Consider the following 11,174-nt stretch of genomic DNA (forward strand, 5'->3'; position numbering starts at 1 on the left):
GAATCAGAAAAGCCTCAGTACAGGATGCGTGTGCCCCAGCTCACACAATAGATAAGTAGCATAATAGACTTCAGATCCGTTGGATTCCCTGAGTCCAGCCCTTATTAAATTTCTACACAGCAGGGAGAGGACAGGAAGATACAGCAAAAGACAATGAAGGACTCATGAGAAGGGAGGGTAATCAGAGAAGGGGAAGAGAGTTTCTGAGCCTGACTTTAAAAGAGGGAAGGAAATAGAACAAGTAGGAATGGAGTATACAGTCACTTAAAGAGAAATAAACAAATTGGAAATGAGTATTTCCTAAATAGACTTCCATACTTGCGGAAAAGCATGTATGTAAGGGAAAAATGTGAAAAGAATGGGAAAGTAGGAAACAGACGGTGATTCCGCAAAGGCCTTGAGACAGAGAAGTTTGATTTAAAAGTGTAAACTTAGTGGAAAATCTGATTAAAAGAAGTGTTGAAAATGTTTCAGTGTATGACTGTAAAATGGATATATGGGTAGAAAGTATATAGAGAGACACTGAAAAAACAGCAATCTAAATTGACTTTAGTCCTTCCCGCTCTAAAACATTGTACCATTACATTCCCCTTTTCTTTCAAAACGGAGGCAGGCATGGTATATGAGATGCCATATACTTTTCTTTTCTTCCTACACGGTATGCTTTCCTTTATTAATCAAAAAGGGCCACTCGCAGAAGGCATCTTCAGAAACTCAGCCAATATAAAATCCCGCAGAGTCCTAACGGAGAAACTAAATTCTGGGATCAAAGTGAACCCGTACAGGGAATCTATTCATGTGTTCGCATCCGTCTTAAAGGTAGGGAAGGTTCTAGCATTATCCACATGTGAGTAACTGAAGCGATGATGGGTGTCCTTCATCATGACTGCTCAAGAACCATAACGGGCATAGTAGATTAAGAACCTGACAAGCTAAAAAACGCTTGACAAAATCAAAATTTAAGGAAGCTACTTTAGGAGTTAAAAGCCCCATGTGTTAGAAATACTTTCTGTTTTCACCACACACGGCCCTCCGCACCTTCACTCCTGAAGACTCCATGCAAAATACTAATACTGAAATGACTACAGTCATGATACTAAATTTCAAAATACGCACTGACACAAACACACTGTTTACCGAAGCAGACATCCTCACCACCCTCCTAATGAAGGCAAACTTTCCAAAAGAAATAGAACAGGGAGGGGCGCCTGGGTGGCTCAGATGGTTAAGCGTCTGCCTTCGGCTCAGGTCATGATCCCAGTGTCCTGGGATCGAGCCCCGCATCGGGCTTCCTGCTCAGCGGGGAGCCTGCTTCTCCCTGTCCCTCTGCCTCTCTCCCTCCTCATGCTCTCTCCCTCTCTATCTCTGTGTCTCAAATGAATAAGAAAAAAAAAAAAAAAGAAGAAATAGAACAGGGAAAGAATTTAATCCATGCAGCTTGGCACATATGAACAGCTCTGAACAACCCTATGTTAATGTAGTACTGACTACAGTCTTAGAATCTCAGTCACATTTGGTCTTCCCTTGTCCCCCATTAATGTTCGAAGATGTGATCAATAGCAAAGTCCAGAAATGACTTAGGTAACCACTCCTACACTGGGGCCATAGTGATATCCAGTAGTAATATACATATAGGCATCAGGAGACAGGAGAAGAATGATGATACACTAGGTAGCAAGATGAGTGTTGCCCTCTGTAAGGTGCACACATGGAATCGATTTTCTAGCAAGAGTTGGTAGGTTCTTTTCTGATTCTGTGTTATAAGCACTGACTAGGAGGAGCATGAGCACTTGTGGGTATAGTGCTTAGACATTTCTAAAGTTTTCTCTTCCTGAAGTTGACGGATCTTGGTGGAGAATCAGACTCTGCAACCTTGGCCTTGATAATATCATGGCAAACTAACTGGACAATTGTCCTAAACTAGAAATGAATCTATCCTCAGGACCACAGTGAGTCTGCCATTAGACTCTCGACTTTTAGACAGTTAAGAAAAGGAAGAATGAAGCAATTGTGAGAGTAGCTTTCTTCCAGGGAGCACACATACCCCGAATGAGAAGACCTATTTCTTGCCTAATGTGTGTGCAAGAGCCCACCTGTTTGTGTTTTGATTGTTTCAGGCCTTTTCTTGCTAGAATTAAGAGCTGGCGCTGTGTCTAAAACAAGCAACATGAGTATGTGTATTTCTGTCCAGGAAGCTAATAGGATTTAGGATGGTCTATAGCCAGACCCTGTCAGTTTGTGGTACTTTGCAAAAAAAGCACACACACAAAATAAGTTCCAGATGATAGAAGGGAGCTTTATCTTCATTTCCACCACAGACTAAGCTCTGCTTTATGCCTCTAAGTTTTAGTGGGAGAAAATCCAAGCATCTGCTGCTGCGTGTGCAAGTCAATGGAGAGTCAGAGCCGAGCACCGTGTGGGTCACAGTTTGAGTATCTGTGAAGGAAGTGGGGGCTGAACTGAATTTTTTAACTACATATTTTCTCTGGAATATTTCCATTACATATTTTCTATAACATATATACATAGTTTTTTTTTTTTATCTCCCTAAGGATTTTCTTAGAAATATACACGGAAGTATATTTTTATCTGATCTCTATGACAAATGGCTCGGTGTTATTGATCAAGGCAACGAAGAGGAGAAGATAACTGCAGCCCAGAGGTAATGGTGCAATAATTACTCTGGTCACATCTCCAAAATACAGCCAACATACTATTAGGAAAACATTGGCTTACGTTTTGCAGCTTTGCTCACTATAATCATGACCAATGCCAAAGAGTTTCAATTCTTCACACCCATGGGGGCCAGGTTCATAATGGAGACACACTTTAGGGCCATTATCGTTCTTCTCCTGATCTTATTAATGTGGAATCCTTGGCCGTTTTACATCTTTTGGATACATGAAACTGTTAGGGGAAATCCCCTGGTCCAAGACAGATGCAAGAACATCAATTGCCAGGGCTATGACCTTAAAGGTCTGTCAAACATTTAACTAACCAGAGAAGATTTTATCTGGCGCAGGAACTGAAGTCAGGGCAACAATTTTGTATACATTCATGCCTGGAACTCTGCTACAGCGGGTTGTGTGCTAGATATACAAGGATGTATCCTGTTCCCTGTCTTTTTTTTCAACCTCCTAAGTGGAATCACTTGCCTAATTTAAATGTGTATTTTTCTGACCTTAGGCTTTTACCCCAGCTGCCAAGAGGAAATGTTGTTCTCTTGCGATACCTTTTTGGAGTGCTATACAACATTGAGCAACATTCCTCATCCAATCAGATGACAGCTTATAATTTATCCGTTTGTATAGCCCCAAGCGTTCTTTACCCACCTGATTCCGGCAGCTTGGAATTGGAAGACAACTTGATAAAAAAGGTAATGAGAGCTCTCATTTTTGCCCCCATGGGGTAGAATCCCTACTTTGAACCGGATATGTGCAGTAGTAACTCTGACGGATGGAACTTTGTGAAGTGCACATTTTCATTAGGCCCCTGTGGAGTGGCAGAGTTCTTTATGCTACTCTGGCGGGGTCTGGGAAGGGCTGTCGTTAAACGGGAAACTCGGAGCAGTCGAGTCACTTCTTCCCCCTCCAGGAGACTAAACACTAGACTGACTAAACGAGAGAGAGAAGAGTCATGTGATACGATAGGAAAGAACCTGGGCTTTGGAGCTTCACCAGTCAAGGTTCAACTCTCAGCCTAATCCCTGAGGGACTCGTAACCTTGGGCAAAGCCATGGTTTCCTCACTACACAATGGCGACAACAGCCAGCTCCTCCGGTCATCACTGGCACATCCTGGGTGGCTTGGGCAATATGAGCCCCCATGGGTCCAACCACATTGGCCTTCCTCTGCCAATTGTGGCTCATCTAGAAAAGTACTCAACTACTATTTCACCCCTGCTACATCTTATGGAAACTAGCAAAAGATTCCAGACCATCCTAACAAGATGACAGGTCTTCCCCAAGCTCACACAGAGAGAGCCAGCATGAGGCAAACCAATGCGTGAGAAGGTACTGAATTTAGACAGACAGATACATTTTCTCTCCAGCTGTGTGGGTTTTCCCTCACAACCCCACCAAAATCTCTGCTTCTCAACTTTAAGATTCTTCTTCATTTAAGAAATGGTTTCTTGGGCGCCTGGGTGGCTCAGATGGTTAAGGGTCTGCCTTCGGCTCAGGTCATGATCTCAGGGTCCTGGGATCGAGTCCCGCATCGGGCTCCCTGCTCCTTGGGAGCCTGCTTCTCCCTCTGCCTTTCTCTCTCGCTCTGTCTCTCATGAATAAAAAAAAAAAAAAAAAAAAAAAAAAGAAATGGTTTAAGTTTTCGTTCATACTTTATAAAGTTTCATAAGATGTTATACATCAGTTACAGCTCAATAAAACTGGGAACAAAATTTAAAAACAAAAAACAGGTAAACTTTAATAAGGTAGGCTACTTTGAAAATTATCCTAGTTTTATTTATTTTTTGATATTTATTTTTTTGAGAGAGGGAAAGAGAGCGTGAGCGGGGCAGGGGCAGTAGAAGAGGGAGAGGGAGAAGACCAAGCCAATTCCCTGCTGAGCCCAGAGCTGAAAGTTGGCTCCATGTGGGGCTGGATCTCACCACTATGAGATTGTGATCTGAGCCGAAACCAAGAGTCAGACGCTCAACTGAGGGGCCCCGAAATTTATCCTAGGCTTAAAGATGTAACCACTGATCCCAAAATGTTAGCTATGAAACTAGGCCACACATTAAAACTTTAGCCCACTGATGAGCAGTATTTCAAAATGTGTACCCAAAGTACACGGGAAAGCATCAGTCATTCTAAGTTATTTCCTAGAGAACTCTGGTCTCTATTTTTTTTTTGGTTTTTTTTTTTAAGATTTTATTTATTTACTTGACAGAGAGGGAACTCAAGCAGGGAGAGTGGGAGAGGAAGAAGCAGGCTTCCCGCTGAGCAGGGAGCCAGATATAGGGCTGATCCCAGCACCCTGGGATCATAAGCTGAGCCGAAGGGAGACGCGTAACTGACTGAGCTACCCAGGTGCCCCTGGTTTCTACGTATTTTTATCAACTCTGAATTTTTCTGATAAGTCCTTCACGTTTTTTCTTAGATCCAAGGTCTATATACAAAATGTGTTTTCTAACTATGGCCTATGGAAAAGAACACCCCATTTTTGTCTTTTTGTGTTACAGATTTCTCTTGTATAATTTCTCCTTGAAAATTGCCTCAGGATATTTGGCGAAGACATCACTTCCTTCTTGGGAGAGAAGTCAATGAGTCGTGGTAAGAGCGAGAAGACTGCAGCTACCGGGAATAATTTAATTGGCTTTAGTGAGAAGCAGACAGCAAGGCTGCCAAGGGTCATGGGAGATGCATAGACAGTGCTGTTCTGGAGCCCAGAGCATCGCCAGGGCAATGATTTCCATGTGCTCCTTCTTCCAAAGGCTGGCTCACAGGTCAAGGGAGGTTCCACACTGTTGTGAGACCAAAGAAAGGATAAGATGAAGTCTCTGACTTCAAGAAGTTCCTAGGGTAGATCATAAAGGCATTAGGACTCATCATGGTATGCCATAGTGTTTGGGAATTTTTTCTAACAAAATTCTAATAGGGTGCTATACATATATATACATATATATTTGTATATATATGTATATATGTAATAACGAATCAGAAAAGCCTCAGTACAGGATGTATGTATATGTATGTATATATTTGTATATGCATATATATATGTAAAACACATCAAACATATGTATGTAGTTATATATAATATATAATTAGATACTTATACTATATAAATATATTATCATAATATATATATTTATGTATATTAGAAGTGCTCTGGTTGAAGCCAGAGAAGGGGCCTTTCTTCCCCTCCGTCCCCTTTTGGCTCAGGGGCTCTTGAGGCACCACAGGATTCCAGTGGCTTTAAAATGGGTTGAAAAGAACTGGCATCATTGAGAAAAAAGGACTTGACTTGATGTCAAACTACCTCTCCAGAGTGTAAATTCCTGTGCCCGCATTTACCAGCTATATTATCTTTGCCCAGTTATACCACCTCAGCATCAGTTAATTCATCTCTAAATATGGATAAAAATAATGTCTAAATCTTAGAATTGTTGTGTAGAATAAATAAGATGATGGATGTAATCCAAAAAAAGCCATTAATATGACTAGGAGAAGTGCCCCTGAGACTAAAGCTAGTATGTTTTGAGCCTAGCTAATAACAGCTGTCAGCAGGCCACCTTGGAAGGTAGACTTTCGATTCAGAACCTGTAGACACGTATCATCAATCCCTCCATATTTCTGACATTTCTTGGTTTTATGATGCTTACGACATTGATTTGAGGAAATCTTTAGGAAAATACAAGTCATCAGGAATTAAGATGAGTCTGGGGCACTTGGGTGGCTCAGTCGTTAAGTAACTGCCTTCAGCTCAGGTCATGATCTCGGGGTCCTGGGATCGAGCCCCGCATCGGGCTCCCTGCTCCGAGGGAAGCCTGCTTCTCCCTCTCCCCGTCCCCCTGCTTGTGTTCCCTCTCTCGCTGTCTCTCTCCCTCTATCAAAATATAAATAAAATCTGTAAAAAAAAAAAAAAAAAAAAAGGAAGAAGAAGTTTCAGCGGATTAAAGAACAACTACTACCACTAGTACTCTCTCTTCTTCCTTAGACTCCGGCCAGAAAACTGTGAAAAGCTGTTCCTTCAGAGACAGGGCCTTTTGGTGGGGCTCCAGCACTTGCCAGCAAAACCAGTGCACAGCCCCACATTCTGCAAAGCCAGGAGAGCTCTTTGGAGTTTGCCTCATGGTTGTGTGTTATAAAGACAACCTGGCCTTCCCAATTCTGGTAGGTCATCTCATTTTGGTCTTCTATAGCTCTTCTGAGGTGGGGAAACACTGAGAGGCCATGTGTCCTCATCCAAATCTATCCCGAAATAGAGAAGTCCTTAGACAGCCCTGGTTTTGGCTCAGAAGCTCTGTTACTGTTATTTCAAGGAACAGAATCTGACTTAGGTCCAGCAGAGTCATGAGGCAAATACAACAGGAAAAGACATTCTTGTCCATTCTACTTGGGTCTTCTTTCCGCAAAAACCCACCGAGGCCTGTTCAGATGAGTCAAAATGACTCTGTGTATGTGAGTCTCTGAGAGTCCACCTCATCTTCACACTCTCCCTTCACTGCCTTCCTGCACTCACATGAGTCTCAAGTCTCCTTCAACGGAGTCTACTCAGTCTAACAACTGCAAACATCTGACACGAGCATAGACTCATCCTCTGGCAAATAGGAATCTGTTAATCCTAACAGAATATGTCAAATGAAAGCCACAGAGTTTGGCCTGTGTTATCTCAAACTGCTCTAGTGAATTGTCAGTGTGGACCTTCACTGAGTATTTGGTGTCTCTGCAAGCACTGTATGGGATGTAGGGAACGTTGTGCTAGCGATGAAGAAATGTAACGTATTAGCTAGCATGTTACCTGCTACCTACTACCCCAGGTCCTTGCATCACAGCAAATTTAGGGGCTAGCTAGGATTATCATCCTCCGCACTGCCTAAACGAATCAGAAAAGCCTCAGTACAGGATGTATGTGCCCCAGCTCACACAATAGATAAGTAGCATAATAGACTTCAGATCCGTTGGATTCCCTGAGTCCAGCCCTTATTAAGATTCTACACAGCAGAGAGAGGACATGAAGATAGAGCAAAAGACAATGAAAGACTCATGAGAAGGGAGGGTAATCAGAGAAGGGGAAGAGAGTTTCTGAGCCTGACTTTAAATGAAGGGAAGGAAATAGAACAAGTAGGAATGGAGTATACAGTCACTTAAAGAGAAATAAACAAATGGGAAATGAGTATTTCCTAAATAGACTTCCATACTTCGGGAAGAGCATCTACGTAAGGGAATAATGAGAAAAGAATGGTAAAGTAGGAAACACATGGTGATTGCACAAAGGCCTTGAAGCAGAGAAGTTTGATTTAAGAGTGGAAACTCAATGGAAAGGAAAATCTGATTAAAAGAAGTGTTTAAAATGTTTCAGTGTATGACTGTAAAATGGATATTTGGGTAGAAAGTATATAGAGAGACACTGAAAAAAAAAAAATCTAAATTGACTTTGGTCCTTCCCGCTCTAAAACAGTGTACCATTACATTCCCCTCCTCTTTCAAAACGGAGGCAAGCTTGTGCTCTGCGTGTGTGGATATGAGATGCCATATACTTTTCTTTTCTTCCTACAGGCTATGCTTTCCTTTATTAATCAAAAAGGGCCCCTCACAGAAGGCATATTCAGAAACTCAGCCAATATAAAATCCTGCCATGTCCTAAAGGAGAAACTAAATTCTGGGGTCAAAGTGAACCCGTACAGCGAATCTGTTCATGTGGTCGCATCCGTCTTAAAGGTAGGGAAGGTCCTAGCATTATCCACACACGAGTAACTGAAGCTATGATTGGTGTCCTTCATCATGACTGCTCAAGAACCATAACGGGCATAATAGATTAAGAACCTGACAAGCTGAAAAACGCTTGACAAAATCAAAATTTAAGGAAGCTACTTTTGGAGTTAAAAGCCCCATGTGTTAGAAATACTTTCTGTTTTGACTACACACCGCCCTCCCCACCTTCACTCCTGAAGACTCCATGCAAAATACTAATACTGAAATGACTACTAGTCATGATAATAAATTTCAAAATACGCACCGATACATACACACAGTTTACCCATGAAAACATCCTCACCACCCTCCTAATGAAGGCAAACTTTCCAAAAGAAATAGAACAGGGAAAGAATTTAATCCATCCACCTTGGCACTTATGAACAGGTCTGAACAACCCTATGTTAACGTAGTAATGACTACGGTCGTAGAATCTCAGTCTCATTTGCTCTTCCCTTGTCCCCCGTTAATGTTTGAAGATGTGATCAATAGCAAGGTCCAGAAATGACTTAGGTAACCACTCCTACACTGGGGCCATAGTGATATCCAGTAGTAATATACATACAGGCATCAGGAGACAGGAGAAGAATGATGATACACTAGGTAGCGAGATGAGTGTTGCCCTCTGTAAGGTGCACACATGGAATCGATTTTCTAGCAAGAGTTAGGAGGTTCTTTCCTGATTCCGTGTTATAAGCACCGACTAGGAAGAGGGTGAGCACTTGTGGGGAGAGTGCTTAGACATTTCTAAAGTTTTCTCTTCCTGAAGTTGACGGATCTTGGTGGAGAATCAGACTCTGCAACCTTGGCCTTGATAATATCATGGCAAACTAACTGGACAATTGTCCTAAACTAGAAATGAATCTATCCTCAGGACCACAGTGAGTCTGCCATTAGACTCTCGACTTTTAGACAGTTAAGAAAAGGAAGAATGAAGCAATTGTGAGAGTAGCTTTCTTCCAGGGAGCACGCATACCCCGAGTGAGAAGACCTAGTTCTTTCCTAATATGTGTGCAAGAGCCCACCTGTTTGTGTTTTGATTGTTTCAGGCCTTTTCTTGCTAGAGTTAAGAGCTAGCACCTTGTCTAAAACAAGCAACATGGGTATGTGTATTTCTGTCCAGGAAGCTAATAGGATTTAGGATGGTCTATAGCCAGACCCTGTCAGTTTATGGTACTTTGCAAAAAAAAAGCACACACACAAAATAAGTTCCAGATGATAGAAAGGAGCTTTATCTTCATTTCCACCACAGGCTAAGCTCTGCTTTTTGCCTCTAAGTTTTAGCGGGAGAAAATCCAAGCACCTGCTCCTGCGTGTGCAAGTCAATGGAGAGTCAGAGCTGAGCTCCGTGTGGGTCCCAGTTTGGGTATCTGTGAAGGAAGTGGGGGCTGAACTGAATTTTTTAACTATATATTTTCTCTGGAATATTTCCACTACATATTTTCTATAATATATACACATATTTTTTTATCTCCCTAAGGACTTTCTAAGAAACATCCCAGGAAGTGTATTTTTATCTGATCTCTATGACAAATGGCTCGGTGTTATTGATCAAGGCAACAAAGAGGAGATGATAACTGCAGCTCGGAGGTAACGATGCAATAATTACTCTACTCTGGTCACATCTCCAAAATACACCCAACATACTATCAGGAAAACATTGGCTTACGTTTTCCAGCTTTGCCCACTATAATCATGACCAACACCAAAGAATTTCGAGTCTTCACACCCATGGGGCCCAGCTTCAGAATAGAGGCACACTTTAGGGCTATTATTGTTCTTCTCCTGATCTTATTAATGTGGACTCCTTGGCCGTTTTACACCTTCTGGATCCTTGAAACTGGTAGACAAAATTCCCTGGTCCGAGACAGATCAAGAGCAACAACTGCCAGGGCTATGACCTTAAAAGTCTGTCAGACATTTAACTAACCAGAGAAGTGTTTATCTGGCTCAGGAACTGAATTCAGTGCAACAATTTTGTCTACATTCATGCATGAAACTCTGCTACAGCGGGTGGTGTGCTAGATATACAAGGATGTATCCTGTTCCCTGTCTCTGTTTTTCCAACCTCCTAAGTGGAATCACTTGCCTAATTTAAAAGTGTGTTTTTTTGACTTTAGGCTTTTAGCCCAGCTGCCAAGAGCAAATGTTGTTCTCTTGCGATACCTTTTTGGAGTGCTATACAACATTGAGCAACATTCCTCATCCAATCAGATGAAACCTTATAATTTATCCGTTTGTATAGCCCCAAGCGTTCTTTACCCACCTGATTCCGGCAGCTTGGAATTGGAAGACAACTTGATAAGAAAGGTAATGAGAGCTCTCATTTTTGTCCCCCAGGGGGTAGAATCCCTACTTTGAACCGGACATGTGCAGTAGTAACTCTGACAGAAGGAACTTTGTGAAGTGCACATTTTCATTAGGCCCCTGTGGAGTGGCAGAGTTCTTTATGCTACTCTGGCGGGGTCTGGGAAGGGCTGTCGTTAAACGGGAAACTCGGAGCAGTCGAGTCACTTCTTCCCCCTCCAGGAGACTAAACACTAGACTGACTAAACGAGAGAGAGAAGAGTCGTGTGATACGATAGGAAAGAACCTGGGTTTTGGAGCTTCACCAGTCAAGGTTCAACTCTCAGCCTAATCCCTGAGGGACTCGTAACCTTGGGCAAAGCCATGGTTTCCTCACTACACAATGGCGACAACAGCCAGCTCCTCCGGTCATCACTGGCACATCCTGGGTGGCTTGGGCAATATGAGCCCCCAT

At 42.3% G+C, this 11,174-nt stretch overlaps 1 long non-coding RNA gene across 2 annotated transcripts; it reads left to right on the forward strand.

Annotated features, from left to right (window-relative positions):
- Positions 1-2,657: 2,657 nt before the first annotated feature.
- On the forward strand, positions 2,658-10,418 carry LOC135363239 (uncharacterized). 2 transcript variants are annotated; one of them, XR_010408895.1, is made up of 4 exons: positions 2,658-3,376; positions 5,179-5,269; positions 6,657-6,832; positions 9,894-10,418. It is a non-coding gene; the product is annotated as an uncharacterized LOC135363239 (long non-coding RNA). The 2 variants fall into 2 exon arrangements; XR_010408894.1 differs by lacking the exon at positions 9,894-10,418 and adding an exon at positions 8,219-8,383 and having other exon boundaries at positions 2,801-3,376.
- The last annotated feature ends 756 nt before the right edge of the window (positions 10,419-11,174 follow it).

Source organism: Mirounga angustirostris, unplaced genomic scaffold (genome assembly GCF_029215605.1).
Source record: "Mirounga angustirostris isolate CCGP_5_RB_7025 unplaced genomic scaffold, mMirAng1.0.hap1 SCAF_71, whole genome shotgun sequence".
Taxonomy (NCBI): domain Eukaryota; kingdom Metazoa; phylum Chordata; class Mammalia; order Carnivora; family Phocidae; genus Mirounga; species Mirounga angustirostris.